Genomic DNA, 18,825 nt, shown 5'->3' with positions numbered 1-18,825 from the left:
GAAATATGTGCAAATTAGTGTACAAAACACAATCATAAGTTGCCCTGGAGTCATTAAAGAGGGCTTATATTGTGTCTCACACATTTGAAGTTATCTTGGATCAAGATTTAATATGACTTTTAACATTTTGAACTGCACACCGTAACCGATAGATTTAAATTTTAAACAGTCTGCTCCTTTAAAACAAAAGTTTAAATATTTTTTAGTCTCAATACGAAACTTGTGTTTTTTACTTGATTTTTTTAAAAAAACTATAAAGAAGTCTTAAATAAAATAATCTTTGATATCAACTTTTACTGTAATATTGTTACTTCATATATTTAAATGTTGATTCTTATATATAACATTTTTTTATGTTGTGATCCTTGTATATGACACTTATTTTTATTTTAGTTTTTATATGAGAAAATTCAAATAATAAGGATTAAAATACAAATATTTTATATAGGGACTGAAAAAATTATTTTTAGAGGCTAAAATAAAATATTTCATCAAAATAAGTTTAAAATTATTATGATCATTCATGATATATTAAAAAATTATTTTATAACTTTAAATAATTTTATTGTAATTTAATACTGTTATAAAGATTATTATGAGATGATGATGTTGGATATTTGAATAAAAGTGTTCATCTTTTATTTGTGATAAAAGATTATAAGAAGAAAATGTGAATTGATTTTCAAGTAGGTCGTGATTTTTTTTAATTAAGAGATTAGTGGAATATATATATATATATATATATATATATATATATATATATTAGTTTTGCTTCTCCAACATAAAGGTTGAAATTCATGGTTAAATTTGTTCAAATTTTTAAGTTCAATTATGGAGAATTATTTATTTTATGAATACGACTTAAATACAATCCTTTTGACTATGTTTGGCAAGTTTAATATAGAAAAAATGGGGGAAAAAAGAAATGACTTATAACATATCTTTTTTTATTTGAGAGATTTTAAAAATAAGGATAAGAGATTTAAAGATCTTTCAATGTTTTTAAAAATTTTCTTCCTTTGTATTTCTAATTTTTTTATTTTTAGTTTTATACTTCATTTTAGTTTTAGCTATACATAATATTAAAATTAATATAATTTGTTTATAAGTCAAGTTGACTTTATTTTACTTTAATATTATTAACTCTTAATCAGGTCGAATTTAAGTTAAAAAAAATGACCCTATAAATATTTTGAGTTAACAAAATAAATTCATCCTAATTAGTTCCACTTATATATTGAGACTAAAATATAAAATTTTAAATATAATGTAACATCTACATGAACGATAGATACTATTTTAAAATATTTTATTATTTAAAAATATGTATGAATGAAAATAATATTTAAACTTCAAATAAATTAGGCTTACAGTTATACATGATAAAACGTGAAATTAAAATTATCTATTGATAAGAAATTAGTAGTTTAGATTTTGTAAAATATATAAATAGTATAATAATTATAAAATTATTCAAATTACTTTGCTAAATAATGTCTTCCAAGGCAAATTATTTCAAACAAACACCTATCGTAGATTAACATGGCAATTGTTCTGATATTGTTCCCTTTTAGGTACCTTAGAAATCATTTACGATTTTATGAGCACATGAATAGGAACCCGTCCTCCTGCATGTTTGGATAAGTGGTAAGAGCCATCTTGAGCGCATCATTTTAGGAGATTATTTATGATTTTTTAATTTATATCTTATTATACATGATAATAATTTATATATAATAAATTTTTTATAAAAGATATAATATTTAATATTATTAATATATTAAATTATATAAAATTTTATAAATTTTAATAAAAACTTATTATATATATATATATAGTTATTTTTCCTCTGTGTGTGGTGTTATACAAATTTAAAAAATCATAAAATTTATGCTCGTTTAGTCAATGTTAAAGTGAATTTAAACACACGCTTCATCATTCTTTCTTAATTTAAACACACATGCACCTTGCAAATTTACTAATCGGCGTAAGTTACCTTTTCTTTTTTCAAATTGTATTAAACTTCTTAAAATATGCATTTTTTTTCTTTTGCTACCAACACTGTCATTCCAGTGAATACTTTCTTCCTGTCATTATTTACACACTTAACAATTTATAACGTACATACTCATGCTCTCCATTTTTAATTAAGTATGGGTCAAGTAATTCATTAATTTTACCATATAAATTTAAACAAATACAATAATAAAATATGTATTGTAAATTTATTATTAGAAAGTCCATAAAATAAAACAAAATACAGAAAAAATTTGCTCTAGTAAACTAACAAAAGCTTGTTATAATTAGTAAATAGTTGTGTATGAAAAAAAAAGCGCTTTGACAATTACCAAAAAGACTACCTTTAATAATCACCAGTTTAAAAAATAATTTAAAATTTTTTGTTTTAACTTTTATAATGACTAGAAGTAAACACATTAAAATAATATTGTGCTAAAAAATATAAAATCATTATCAACAAAGAGTAAATAACAACTTGCCAAACTTAAAAATTGCAAATAATTAAAACATTTTAAATTTATTTATATATATGCTTAGGTGACTAGACATTTATGGTATTAAATTAACTAAATTTCTAACAGTGATATTGCTGTAAGTAATTTGTCCATGGGTTTCCCTTGAAGATGATAAATATGTTTATTATTGTAACTTCTCTTAAATTATGGGAAAGTAGCATTAATTTTGCAATATTAGTAATAAAAAATGATAAATTTTTGGCTTTAAGATTTCGAAGTATTCACCGTGTGAGTAATATCATAATTTGTTAGTAATTGGTGCATTGATGAACCATTGTCATAAGGGTGCAAATTAGAAAAGACTGTCTGTGCCAGAAATAGATAAAAGACCTAAGGTTTTCTTTCCTTAAATTAACTCCAAACACACCACAATCCAACAAAAAGACTTATTTCGCAAACTTACTTTTTAACTGGGCCAAGTTTTTTAAGCTATTAGGGTCAATTCAATTGTTTTTGGGCATGGGTCAATGCAATTGAGTTGCTTACTTTGTGTGCTGAGCTTGTGCAGGTCTAAGTTGGACCACTCCCTTTTTCACACCTCAAACATGGACACTTGCAGAATTTTAAACACTGTTGACAAAAAAGTTTAGAATACCAACAAAATATCCTGTACCGAGAAAATAATGCATAATATATTAAAACAATGTTATTAAAATAGGTTTGAACTTTATCTCTTTGAATTAAACATTTTTTTTATGATTTATCCTAAACTTTTATCTTGAAATGCGTCTCCTCTTTTTTATCTCTTTCTTTTTATGTTTTTGTTGAATGTTTCACTCACAAGTACTATGGATTTATATTAAGATTTAAAAAATATATAATTTTCAAAATGTTTGTCAAACTTTTTAAGTCTTAAGGACAGAGATAAAGAGAAAAAAAGAAAAAATATAGTAAAAAAAAGAGAAATTGACAGTAAATCTTAACATCTTAATAGTATAAATATTGAATTTTAACAAAAAAAAAAAAAAAAAACTTATCAACAAAATGAGAAATTGACTGTTGCTAATTTAAAGAATCTTATCGTAGTTGGAGTGTTATAATTATGTTTTCTTAATAGTAAATTGTTTATTGCTTGTTATCTGTAGAATGGGTTTTGTACCTGCTTGTCGATCTTTGTTCGCACATCTAGCTAGATGCCCTTAAACATTAACTTTCGAACATCTAAAACTTGCTATTAGGGAACATCATTTCGGCTTTCTATTTAAAGAAAAGATTGATCGATTGTTTCAGCTTTGTCTAATTTCACTTATTTTGATAAAATTAGGTCTACCGCTGCTATAAGTTTATCATTCTACATTTTTTTGCATATTGTTTTTCTAGATAAAACTTAAACTCTCTTTCAGTTAATGACAAGTTTCTTTTCTTGATGCTCATATGCGGTTTGTTCCTTTGGAATATCTCATTCCTTCGATAAGTCCAGCTGAAATCACTATGCTATGGCAAATTTTAGAATATCCCATTCCTTTCAATTGTTTGGGTCAAGTCTTTTTATGGGGTTTTGCTCCAAGTTAAATATGTACAGGGGACGGTTTTTGTTGCTTTCTAAGGGCCTGTATTTCTTTGTATTGAAAAAATGATTTTGTAATGGGTTTGAGTGTGCCTTGTACGTCTCTCATCTCATCTCAATATATATGACAAGTTTTGCAGTTTATATGTGTATTTTATTATGTGCCAGGTGATTCTAAGTGATTTATAATTATTATATGCAAATTAAATGTATATTTTAATATAATAGACAACAATAGTAATTAATTAACACGAAGTAGACTAGGCAGCAAATATGGTATAGCTGGATGGTGTACTAGTATTGCCTAGTTCAATAGGTGCTAATGGTCACGAGACTAGCTACCCATTATTATTATTTTAACACTATGAAACAAAATTATTTAATATATAACCAAGCATGGATTCGATTATTATTATTATTTTAACAGTTTACCAAAGTATCCTTCTTTGTGTTTTATATATTCAACATTTGTTAATACTGAAATTCTTAGGATTAAGTTTCATCTAAAGGAAAATAAATATTTAAAAAGTAAGGAATGAATAAAAAATAAGCAAAATGGGTGGCTAAACCTTTCCGTATTTAGATGTTAATTTTTGTTATAAAAAGATTCTTAAATTGAATAAAGTTAACAATCACACTTGACAGAAGTGTTGGTCATTTGGAAGGCCTTCAACATTCTCTTACTCCTTTCCTATAACTCTTATATAAGAAGGTCATATTTTCGAAAATCCTTTGTTTTCTTCCCTCCCCTTTAAGTTAAACATGCAAACAAATTCTAGGCATTCGAGGGCACAAAAATCCAAAACGTGCTAAAAAAGAGAGGTCATAACCTTCGCTGTGAAAGTAACCTGCACATGGCTGACAAAGATTCCTGCTGAAACTACAGAACTCGTTAACGTTGCTGCAGTAAAGTTAGGAGAGTGAAATCAGGGTTTTTACTCACAGAAGGGTTGATATTATTTCTTATGTTAATAATCTTCTGAAAACATGTAAATCTGTTAATTTGGATCATGAGATTTATAAGAAGATTTTGAAACTTGATCTCTTGTGTGATTCACATAAATCCACTGAAATCCCGAGTTTTATTAGCTTGGAATTTCGTGTAGTGACTAATCGACTATATGTATAGCAGTGACAAGCATGGAAAGATGAATGTTCATGATATTAGGTTGGTGAATTGCAATACTACTACACGCATGCCTTGTAGGCTAAACCTCTTCGCCAAAAATGGTAAGTGGTTCAGATTGTATATTTCCCCTTTGTTCATGTATATTTCCTCATTTTTAATGTAATGATAAGTTCTTCAGATTACACTGTCAAACATTTTTTTTTAGAAAATTTGAAGGGTAATTATATTTTTTACGTATACTATATATGACAAAAAGAAAAATAACAGCAGCAAATTAATTGTATATATCGTTTAATTGATTTTTTTTGTAATCAATAAGCCGACATGGTAGCTCTTGATTATATAGCAGACCAGAACAACAATTGTTCTTGATTATAAGCGTCCAAGTTATGCTGATAACTACTTTTTGGTTCTTTTCCCAGTTCAACTTAAATTAACAAATCATTAACAAAATATTTTGTGAGTGTTTGTTTCAAAATAGTTATGTTGGAATGCTAATGTTTATTTTTTCAAAAGGAAATAATAATTAGTTAAAAAAGGTAATTATTATTTAATAAACTTTAATATTTATAGAATTGTTGGGATTCAGGGAAAGCTATTTGGGAAATAATAATTTTTTAAAAAGCTAATTATTACCTAATACCTTTGTATTAATATAATAAATTTGTGCCTCTTCTTTCCCTCTAAATTTTCAACTCTTTAATTTTCTTTGATGTTTTATATTCTCTAAATCTTGTAATTAATATATAGAAGTGATTATCCGAACTGTTTTTCGTCATGATTATGTTTTCGCGATTTCCTTATAAAATGTGTTCTGCTTTATTCTTTTGCTCCCAATTGGGTTATGGAATAATATTTGCAGTCCAAATATACGTGGATGGATGAAAATGATACTAACTTTATGTAAAAGGAAAAATAAAATATTTGAAGGAAAACAACGAAATTTTATTGCAATATTCTTCAACCCGTAAACAAGTTAGGTGAAGGAACTGCTTAGTACTCTGTAGAGTTTGTTAACTTATATATTTTCGATCTGTAGTATTCAAGGGTGATGTATGTATCTAATAAAAATGTGTAGTATATGAGCAGCTACGTATATATTAGTATGGATCTGACTTGGGAGTAATGTTTTAGTTATATTATATTAATACACTAATTTATCTTTTTCTTTTCTTTCTTATTGTTTCACTTATAAATTATTATTGTATTTTGTATCTGTATGATATAAGTATTTATAAAATATATAATATTTTTATTTATTTAAAATATATTATTAATATCATGAATTAATATATTTGTATGATAAAATTATATCAAAATTACTAAAATATTAAAATATTTACTTCGTATTAAATAATTTTTTAATATAACTTTAGATAGTATAAAATTATAATACTAAACAAATTTTTCAGATGATATCAAAATAATTATTTTATTTAGTTATAAATCAAATTAGGAATTGTTTTTTACATTTTCTAAAATTTAATTCTTTAATATAATATCCTAATTTATAAATTTATTTGTGCATATCATAATTAGTTTTATTTTAAATTATGATTATTAAATTTATATAACAGTTGATTAATAAAATAAAATAAAATATATTTACCTAATCTAAGAAAATAATTGATTTACAACATGTATGTTCCAAGTTCATATTCATATGCAATTTAAAAAATAAATCTAATAATATTTTTATAATTTTAGTCTCACATACATGTTTTTATTTTGTTATTTTCAATTAAAAAGTTTTGAAATTTAAATCATTAAATACTATTGTAAAAATAAATAAATTTCATATTAATACTTATAGGATAGATTTATATCTAAATGAAATAATATTAAATAAGAATTTTTTTACTTTTAAAAATTTATTTTATTTATTATATTTAAAAAATAAAATGTAATTATAAATATAAAAAATAATTTAAAAGATTAATATACAAAGATCAAGAAATATATAAAGATAAAATAAATAAAATTTAAAAAATGTATATAGGAGATTGAAGTCAAATGCTCATTAGATTTTTATAACTTATTTTATTTATTATTTGAGTTTTAATTGAAATTTTGTTATATTTTAAGATTGCAAACAATATTTAGTGAAAAGACTAAAATGTCCGTAGACAATACCTTAATTTAAAGCCTTAAGTCTATTCTCCTTGGGTAATGATAGGATTGAGTTATAATGATTATAATTTAGAGAAAGTAAGACGAATTTAAAGAATTAGAAGTGGAATTTCTTAAAAGTCCTTACTTTGTGAAGTGAAAGTACTAAATTATCTTTAATACGTGAAATGATTAATCTACTATGAAAAATTTTATAAATAAACTTAAAATGAAGGCTAGTTTTTTTACCTCATCAAAAGCTGCTAAGAACCCTCAATTCCTCAATGTAAAAGGAATTCAAGTTAGTCAAGGCCACCTTAATAAAGAAAAAATAACTATTATCCTTACAAAAAAAATTACAAAGTATTTAATAAAGATTTATCTTTACATAATTATATAATTTTTCTTTAGTTAAAAACTAATGACTTCACTTAGTGGAGAGTTCAACCTTATTCTCGTATATTTTTAAGAAAAATTAGAATGGTTAAATCAAAGAGTACATTAAGATTAGAAAAATGCACTCAAATGCAAGAATAAAAAAGTAAATAAGAATAGAATAACATTAAAAATATTGGAGACTTAAACAGAAAGTCATCTTATCTTAGTATAAGAAAATTAGTTACATATATTTACAATGACAAAACTAAAAATAATTAAAAAAAATTGAAAAAAATTCATAGAGATCATATGGTATAAAAAAGGAAGAAGTCTTTCAAAATTCAAGGAGAAAAGAGAAAAGTAAAATAAAATAAAAAATAAAAAATATTACAACTAAAAATAACTAATTAAAAAATTAGCTTGCTTTAAATCAACACCTATGACATTTATTTATAGTTTTTGGAATCATACTAAGTGTTAAAACATTAGCATTGACATTACTACGCTTGATGATAAATCTGTAATTAGGTCCTCTTTCACATTCTATATATTCATGTTTGTCTTTTATTTTATTTGATTTTTACACTAAGTTATATGTTAATTGTGCAATTTAGTATAAGGAGGTCATAAGTGGATTGTGGGTGCGTTTTGGACCCAAATAGATGGAAGATCAGAGCTCCACACCAGTCAGTATGCCTAGACTCTTTCAACAAGCATAGGGTTGCTTCGAGCCTATGCAAGGTTGTGCCTATGGCCTTACACGGCTGTGCTCATCTGCGAGAAGCCCAATTATAAAGAACTTTTAGGATTTTCAAACCTACAAAAGAGAGACCTCAAGCATCTAGTTGAACATCATGTCTTTTGCTATTTGATACATCTTTCATTTTGTCTCTCTTGCACGGGATTTCTGGCATATTCTCTGTAGGACTTGGAGTTTCGAGCGACTGTATTTGAAGATTGAGAACTCATTTTATTCTAGTTTGCTTTTCTCTATGGCTTTGTTTATGATTGTTTTAATTTTTCTCTTTAGCATGAGTAACTAAGTTTATAGCTAAGACTATTGGAATACTTATTCATGAATTTATGGGATTTTGATATTTGAATCAAAATTCGATTTCCATTCATGATTAGTTTTTATTCTACTACGCATAATTGTATAATTCTAATTAATTATATCGTCAGACAATTGTATCTCAATTAGTTAATGGATCTATAGGATAAAATGAGATAAAGGATTAGGTGGACTAAACTAATCGTTCTTTTTCAATCGTTATTAACTTAATAAGTTTATAGGTGCTTTATGCTTTCTTGAATTAATATCTTGCATGACCATTGGAGATGTTAGTTTAGAGAAAAGAATATTAATATTGCATGACCATTGGGTATTAATAGTAATTGTATGAATGATTGGTAATCACAAGGAAATCAAACTTAAAATTAAACAGAAAAATAACATAAAGGAATGAATGAGAAAACTTATATGCCCTAAGTTACTCTCCGATAAGTTCAACCAAGACATGCATTGTATTCCTTATTCATAGTTCTATAATTGATTTTATAAATTCTTGTTTTAATTAATTTTATATCTTTAAAACTCAAACAATTGAATTAGGAAATGCTTACTAATTGGAAAACAATCCATGTGGGATAATAATTATGAAACTTAATTTAACAACCCTTTATTACTTCTCGATAGGTACACTTGTCCATCGAACAAGTTTTTGGCGCCATTATCAGGGATTATTTTTTTTCAATATTAAGAAAATCTCATATTTAATTAATTTGAACAATCCTTGTTTTATTTTATTTTATTTATTTGTTTTGTTTGCTTTAATTTTAATTTTGTTTATTTTTATTCTCATTTTATTATTATTATTATTATTTTATAAAAATAAAATAAAATAATTTTAGTGTATGCTCACTCATTCTAAGTATTCTAGAGCTTATCTATTTGATCAGAATTTGAGAGAACAACGCGTAGACAAAGGAAAGAAGTGAGAGAGCAAAGAATAGTAGAAGGAAGAAGATCAATTCAAGATTACATAACACCCACTATTAGAGGTAATCCAAAAGCATCGCGGCTCCTAATGTGGAGGCTAACAATTTTGAATTCAAACCCGCACTCATAACCATAGTCCAGAACTCCATACAGTTTGGAAGCATGGCCAACAAAGACCCTAATCTCCATCTAACAAAGTTCCTCTGACTAACTATCAAATACAACAGAGTCTCCAACGATGTCATTCGACTCTATCTTTTTTCCTTTTTGGTATCTGAAAAGGTGAATGTGTAACACCCTCAATTTTGTTGCCCTTATATGAGAAAAATAGATATTTTGGTGCAAGGTTTCTCGCTTAAGCAAAATAGTCTTTCCTAAAAGAAGATGTTCTGAAGCTTTCTTGCTTAAGTGAGATGAATCGCGCTCAAGCGAGAAAGGATAAGGTTGCCCCAATTGTCTTCTCGTCCAAGCGAGAACTAGCTTGTTCAAGCAAGGAGTTGCAGCAAAAACAAGGAGCTCTCTGGAACTATTCTCGCCCAGGCGAGGTTGCCTCTCGCTCAGGCAAGAATAGTAGAAAACTGGGTAAAAATCATTGTTTGGTTTTCTCGCCCAGACAAGAGTAGGGCTCACTCAAGCGAGAACGCACAGGTTTAGAAGGGTATTTAAGGAACCTCAGCTCTAAAAACGTTCATTTCTAACCAAATAGCCTTCCCTCCTAATTTCTCTTTATTCTCTTACATTCTCCTATCAGAGAAAACTCTCCCAAACTGTGAATCTATTCCAGATCTGAGCTCAAACATCTATTCCATTCAGATTCAAGTAAGTTTCTCGAAGCTTAAATCTCTAGCTTTCCTTTTTCTTTGGTTTTCTCTTTCTCAACAAGTGTTTACCTTGTAATACTTAGGAAGATCTTTATATTCAGACAAAACCTCCCATCAGAAGTGTTGTACCTTTCTTTTGGACCTTAAGAAGGATTTGATCTTAGAGACTTCTTTCTCAGGTAAGGGGAGTAAACTTTAAACCCTAACTTCTAGTTATGTATTTTGGGATTAAAAATACTAATTTTTCCTAGTAGAAATCTAAAATCCTAAGGTTTCTTAAAATCTCATTGTTAAGAATGGAGATTTTAGATATGAAAAACTCAGAATGAAATCGTTTTAAGAAATATTATGATTTTATTATTGAAAATCATTCATGTATAGTTATAAATTGCTATTTAGTACTTTGGATAATAGACATAATGTGAATGTTGAATGATGTCAAACTTTAAGATAGGTGATTTTATTAAAACCAATAGAGTGTGATCTCCAGCAATATATTTCTAAATGATACGATTAGTCTGAGTTCGAAGGTGTCCAACCTTCTATAAATTGTATTGAATTGTATGATGAGATGCTTCATGATTTCATCAATATATGCTTGAATGAAATCTTTGACTATTATGTAAAGTGGATGGTGCATGCTTGATTGATCTAGAATGATTAAAACGATTTCTATCAATATACATATAATGTGAATTGAATATGTGTGTGTTTTAATTTATACATGATTCATTGAATTGAAAGAGGAAAAAGAGATGAAGGAAAAATGTATTAATAGTAAGAAGTGATGAATGAAATTGATGGACGTTTTATTTGTGTTAGAATGATATATGATGAATTCATGATAAAATGTCTCATTAGTGAAAGATTTGATAAATAGAAGGATGATGTAAATGGTATGCATGAGAAAGTAAGTGTTATGAGGAATGTTGAGACACTGTATAGATAGTTATAGATATACACTAAGGGTATAGAATCCAGAGAAGATTTAAAAAATCTTGGAGAAATGAAGGTGGTGAATGCTAATTGTAAATGGGTGCACAATGATTTGCTAAAAGTAAAAACATTCACAAGGCATACACTATTTTCTTGATAAGACTCCTGACTATACCTTTTGCTAGAAGAGGTCAGGTCGACATACGATGTATCTGTGTTGTTACAGCTAACCAGCAACTATCTATATTTATGGAAGACCTTAAGGGATCTCAGAGGCAATGACTATAAATTTGTGAGATGTGTGTTTGTAATAGGTGAATCATAACGAATTGATTAATGTAATTATAATACAGGTATTGTAATACATCAACAGATATAATTATAATGCATTAATTAATATGGTTGTAATGCACTTATTATGACATACTGCTCGGTGTGAAAATGAATGAAGTGATGTGAACCTAGTATATGTTTGAAGTAGTGATGATGTGATGAATAATCTGTTGATCTGTTGTAACAATCGTTAATGTAATGTATGATTTGATATTATGTCAGTACATATTGTATGATTTAAAGTATAAATAATATGATGCTAGTATGATTTTCTTAATTTAGTATCGAAACTAGTATTATTTACTATATTGGCACAAATTTATGTCTCTTATGTTGTTCTGAATGATTCTTATATAAATGAATTAATGGCGACAGGAATACTCACTTTTACAAATTATTTTCCAAGAAATAAGATTGAAGAATAAAGAAAGGTTGATCCGTTCTAGGATCATATCTTTGATGAAGTGGTATGAAGGACTACTCTGATAGTATTTAATTATTTAAAAATTGTAATATTTTAGTCAGCTTCAATTTTTAAATTGATAAAGATATGTAAATATTTTATACAAATTGTAAAATTTATAATACCTAGTAATCTTGTAATCATTGATTTGGAGTATTTGTAATATTGGAAGTTGGCAATTTGATTTTAGTTATATTAAATTTAGATAGAAAATCTACTTTATTGAAAGATAACATTGTTTATGTTTTGAATTTATATGTAAATATTTTGAATTAGATATAAGATAAATAATTTTTTAAAAACTTTCCTCTTTATTTAATCTCAAAGCAAAGATATTACAGAATTTCATTTTATAATTTTTTATTATTCGCTATAAAGTTTTATCTATTCTAATATAAATTAAGGATGTTACAGAATGTATGGTTTGCCTTACTCCTAGCCAATTCCATCACAACTTGGGAGGTTCTTATTCAACAATTTTTGGGAAAGTACTTTCCCCATCAATATCCTTTAAGCTTATGACAAAGATATGTTACTTCTAATAATATGAAGCAGAATCCTTGTTTGAGGCATTAGAGTGATTTGGAAAGCTCTTGAGGAGGCGTCCTCATCATGATTTTTTGACATAAAGATAGGTACAGATCTTTTGTAGTGGCTTATCAATCACCAATAGGGCTACAATTGATGCCGCAACAAGAGGGTCCCTCATAAGAAAAGATTTAGATGATTCATACAAGCTAATAGATGAGATGGCATCTGCTAAGTTCTAGTGGCATATCGCTAACTCTTACGACATCAAGAGGAAAGAGAGCGCACTAATCTACCAAACAGAGAGCAGCAGCTCACTAATGAACCAAATGACAACCCTTGCAAAGCAATTAAAATCTTTAATGAAGTGTTAAGAACAACTTGTAAGACCTCTTATAAGTCCAGAATTTAAGCAAGAGGAGGAAAATTTCATGGGTAATCACAGCTCAGGGTTGTAACGCCCCAAATTTTGTAATGTTATTTTTTATTATTAATATAAATATGTGGATTGCTATATGAATGTGTGTTTGGTGATGTATATAATAATGAGAATATATGTGTATATGCGTAATGATGTGAATAATGATTGTATGTTGAGAAGAGGACGTGTTGGAATTTGTTGAAAAATAGGATTAAGTGTGTATTACATGGACATTCTCACTGTAGCGAGAAGGTCCTGGATGAAGGTTATGATTTTGTTGTGTTCTCGCTGTAGCGAGAGAGTGTTGTGAAACCTAGGGTATTTGAGGGGTTTAAGGTTCGAGAAACTCATTTCCTATCTTTCTATTCAAACTCTGATTCTCTCGACCCTCAACCCTTACTTGCTGATTAAATTATCTCCAAAGCCGTTTGGGTTCAAGATTAAAGGTTAAAATCGTGTTTGGAAGTGTTTTATGGGCTAGGGTTTCATTCTTTCGTCCCTTTCTTCATTTTCTCGATTTCTCATGAAGTTTTTCATGTGTTTAAGACAAAATCTGTGTGAGGAGCACTTCCATTGTCGATTTGTATTGTGGGTCTTCATTTCGAGGTAAGGGGAGACTCTACCCTATCTCATTATGCTTAGAATCCATTTATTTTGCTATATGTTGTAATGTGATTTAGATAGGATGTAGGAACATGTGTGTTTTAATGGACATTTCATGTTGGGTGCGACATATTAGACGTTCGTTGATATTATGTGATAAAGTAATTTGATTGTGGTGGAGTTTTGATAAAAATTTAATGTTTGAGTGTAATGTGATTGAATATGGGCATACGTGCCATATGTGAAATTGAATATCATGATGTGATTGAGAATAAAAATGAATGTATGTGTAAACATGTCATTAATTGATATTGAATAATATGAAATAGGCGAGTAAGTTTCTTAAATCCAAGCTTGAACATTGAATCTAAACGACTTCAAGTAAGTTTCTTCAGATTAAAATTCGTTTTCTCCTATTGTTTCTTGTATTTTTTGTTTCTTATGGATATCTTTTGGTATTCAAGAGAACTTCCATAGTTGATCTCTAATCTTCTCCAATATCTCTTTGTGAACTCGTCTTTGAGTTAAGAAGGGCTCTATTTTATTGTTATATTACAGTATTTTATTGGTGCTCATAGAGCACTATTACATGAACATCTTATGAGAATATGTGGTTGAGATATCTATTGTGTAAATAATGAATGAAAAGATGTTTATTTGATTGGTATAGGCATTACATGATGAGCACTCAATGTGAAATATTATTAAACTTGCTAAATGATTATGATGTGATTTTATGGAATATGTCTGGATGAAATGATATGATAAAGTATGATATTGATCTGAAGGATTTAATAATTATAACTACATTAATAAGGATATAAGTGGGATAGATTGGAATGGATTTAGTCTGGAAGTACTTTACTAAGCACGATCTTATGAATGAAAAAAGGGATAACGCTGAGACTAACATTAAGTGTTGAATATGGATTGGACCTAGTGCGAATAGTTACAGAGATACACTGGGGTATAGAGTCCGGAGATGATGGAAAATCTGGAGAAAACGTGGGGGCGGTAAGCGACATTCGCGTATGTGTACACACTCTTTCTAAGAGCGAATGCGTCACATGGCCTCACACTCGTTTCCTAACTAGACTCCTGACTATACCTTTGCTAACGGGCCTGACTATTGTATACGTTATATCCATGTGCATAGGTTAACCGGCGACTATTTACTTATTTAAGTAAGACCTCAAGAAATGCTGGAGGCATCGATATTTGTGATCACAATGCACTAGAAATGCGTATTGGAATAAGAGAATGGATAATGTACCATAAATTGTTGAATTGTGTATATGTGAATATGTTTGCAATATGAATAAGTGCGAAAATAGATGTATTGTATTTATATTTTAAGTTATGATTCTATGATATAATGTTTTGTAAATGATAGAATAGAAGCTCATCCTTACTAATATTTTCAGGAGAACAGGATGACGAAGCCTCAAGAAAGAGTTAGGCTAATAAATAACTCAGTACATAATAGGCTTAATTATATATTTAATGAGTATCGAAGAGTATGTTATTTTAAATTTGTTGTTCTTGTGGAAGATGAACCTAGGATTTTTGTTGTTAGAAATGAATTTCTTCCATAATGTCCCTTTTGATTTTCCTAGTAGTAGAATACATCAGACCCTATGTATTTATATCTATAGTGGTATCGTTACAACTCCAGCAGTCCTCACCTATCTATTCACATATCACGATTATGACTCTCTTGGAAGACCGACCAGATGGACCTTTGAGCAAGTGACTGACACAGAGGTTACACCTGATTCAGCCGATCGTTACCTTAGATCAAATGATGATTTGGATTCAGAAGATTTGGCCAAGATTGAGAGTTGGTATACAGGTGATGAATAGGACCAGTCTTCAATATTTGGTTATGGCGGAGACTGTTCTGGGACTTGAATTTGAATATATAATGTAATTATTTTGGTTATGTAAATATTGTTTTAAATCTTATATATTTTGACAAACAATTTGTAAATTTTTATGTAATGTATATCCAGGTTTTCCATTGAGAATACTAAATTTTAGTTGTGATATTTATTGATTCTCTCCTTAATTTATTATTATTGTTCTATTAGAATTGCAAAATTCAAAATTCTCATCTACATACGTATATTTTAAAGAAAACTTCACTAATTTACTATAATAAGTTCATTACATCCAGGAATAGATGTTTTATTTCAAAATTGTTAAGAATAAAATGTACATAGTACAAATTTAAAATTTTAGGGTCTTACATTATCACATTCTTATAAATTTAAAAAAGACACATTATATTTTAAAAAATATATCTTAACTCTTTATATATACTATTTTTATTAATTAAAGTTTTTATTTTTAAAATATATCAAAACTAATCATATTTATTTTATCATAGCAAATAAAATTATTTAATTAGATTTAACATATGTAAAAAATATATATTAGCACATTAACTAAAAATATTCTTTGTATTTATTTTAAAACTTTCAAATAAAAGATACTTGCTAAAATTACAGGTCCATGAATATTTTGATAGGTTAACTATCAATGAACATTATATATATGAGCTATGAGTAACATCAAATTTCATCTCACTAACTCATGAGAACCAATTAACAAAATGCTCAACTTCCTATTTTGGATTCTTTCTAGGCTTAGGCATATTCTTACCAAGACATAAACAACTAGCAAGCTAATAGTAATAGATGTTGCATCCTCTTGTCATGTTCTCCTTGCATAAATTTATTTTGATTAAATAACTTTTGTTACAAAGACTCATGCTTTAAGGTTAAAAAAAGATCATGAAGAGTAAAAATGAAATAGAAAAAATATCTTTCTAATAACTAATTTGGACATAAAATTATTTTTTTAGTTAATTATAATTATCAATATACTTAAGATATTAAGCAAAAGGTCAATGAGATCAGTAAATTAATAAGTAGAACATTTATTAAACAACTTAGCAATCAACAACAATGAACAAAAATAATGGTTATTCTAATTTTGAATCAATTAATTGTTTTAAAAAAAGTTACAAGAACTAAAATTGTATTTTTCTAATTTTATAAGAATAAAAACATATTTTACGCATGATTACACAATATATCTTTAGAAATATAAGTTTAACTTATGAAAATGATTCACCATAGGTTATTTTTGGATGTATACTTTTAAATTAATAATAATGTGCTTGATATATTACCCTTTATGGTTCATAATTATGTATTAAATTTTATAATATTATCATCTAGTTGGAAGACAATAAGGTGAAAATGTGCCTATATGATCAAAAGTCATCTATATAAATATTAAAATAACATTTTCTTTCTAAATGGAGATTTACCTAATAATGTTTATGTGATTTATTTTGATGGCTTTAATTAAAATAAACAAACAAACTAAAAAAGTGTAAAGAGCCATTTTGTTTAAAAGTTGAGAAAATTCAATAGTGGTTTTACACAAGTATTTAGATAATAACACTTGAAGTTTAAGCAAGTAAACATTTTGATTCAGTTCTTAAATAACGATTTTAAGTTAACGATACGACAAAAAGTTTAAAAAAAATATTTTTTATTAAAAAAATATTTTGTAAAAAATCAAAACAGTCGCTACCAAAGTTTATGAAAGAAAAACTTTAGAAAAACTTTTATAATGTTATGATCTGTGAAACTAAAAATAAGTTTAAAAATTATTTACGTGTAGGGAATGCATTAGCATCCTACAATGTTTGCTTAAACAACGATTACCTTAAATTAGTTCTGCAAATTTATTTTAATTTTAAAAATATTTATTTAACCCCTAAACAATAAGTGTTGCTATTTTTATTTTTTAAATTTTTTTTATTGAAATATTAATTGGAATTTTAGGAAAGAGAAAGAATATTTTGAAAATTATTTTGATTAGACGGATTTGGCTCCTACATATGTACAATGAGGAACTCAAAGTCACATAGTTTTATCTAGAATATTATAAAATTGGTTGATTAAATTAAGTTTAGTAAAAGAGAATTTATTTTAAGATTAAAATTATTTTCATAAAATTCTAACGTTTAAGATACAAGATAACACGGTTATACACATATCCTATGATAAAAAGACGAGAGAAAATCACACAGTTATATTGCAAATTGTTAAAAATAAATAAATAATTTTAAAAATATTTTTATTTATAAATGAAAAGGCTTAAATTTATGCTTGAATTTGAAAATTTATATTGAAAAAAAATTTAAGATAGCGTAAGTTATACATAAATCTCTTATAATTTATTAAACAATCAAAGGTAATGTAAATTACAAATTGATGTTGTAAAATTTTATATAATAAAATGAAGAAATAAAATTAAGTAATCAAACTTTTGGTTATTTAATTTATCAAAATTAGAAATATTGCTTAAAAAAAAATTTAAAATATGAAATTAATCCCATTTGAAATTATTAATGAATATAATATTTTATTAAAAAGATTAAAATATTATTTAATAAGTTGGTATTGCATGAGACTCAAAATAACTTTGGTATATAAAAGTCACAACCACTTGAAACGTATAAAAGTATAGATGCTACATAATAACACTATAAATTGTCACATTAAAATAACTTTTAATTTAATTTAAATAATCAATTAATAATTTGATAATTAAGGAAAATATCTAAGAACAGAATTTTAATCACTTAAAATATTCATTTAATTGATTAAAGTTAAAATGTATTAATATTTATTGCATAAAGCCTAAGTAACATATGTACACATAGACTTTGTCAATTCATAACACATGACAATAGTGTTATATTTTTCTATTCTATTATGTAATTTCCATTTGATATGACTATTATGAAATTACCATTTCTCATTTATGATCTTGAATTACATTGTTCTCACAATACTATATATGATGTTCACACAATCAAGGGTTTAGAAAACACTAACCTGAATTCATTGTTCCTTGATGTTACCTCTCTCTATGATGTCGTTGATCCTTTTGTATTTTTTTCAACTCTTCCTTCCTCTTTTACCTCCTCTCGAATGGTTGAGAGAAAGTTTCTTTCTTGCATTTACCGTGAGCACAGTTAAA

Source organism: Abrus precatorius, unplaced genomic scaffold (assembly GCF_003935025.1).
Source record: "Abrus precatorius isolate BTA unplaced genomic scaffold, Abrus_2018 Scaffold2, whole genome shotgun sequence".
Classification (NCBI taxonomy): Eukaryota; Viridiplantae; Streptophyta; class Magnoliopsida; order Fabales; family Fabaceae; genus Abrus; species Abrus precatorius.
Note: the sequence above shows the minus strand (reverse complement) of the source record.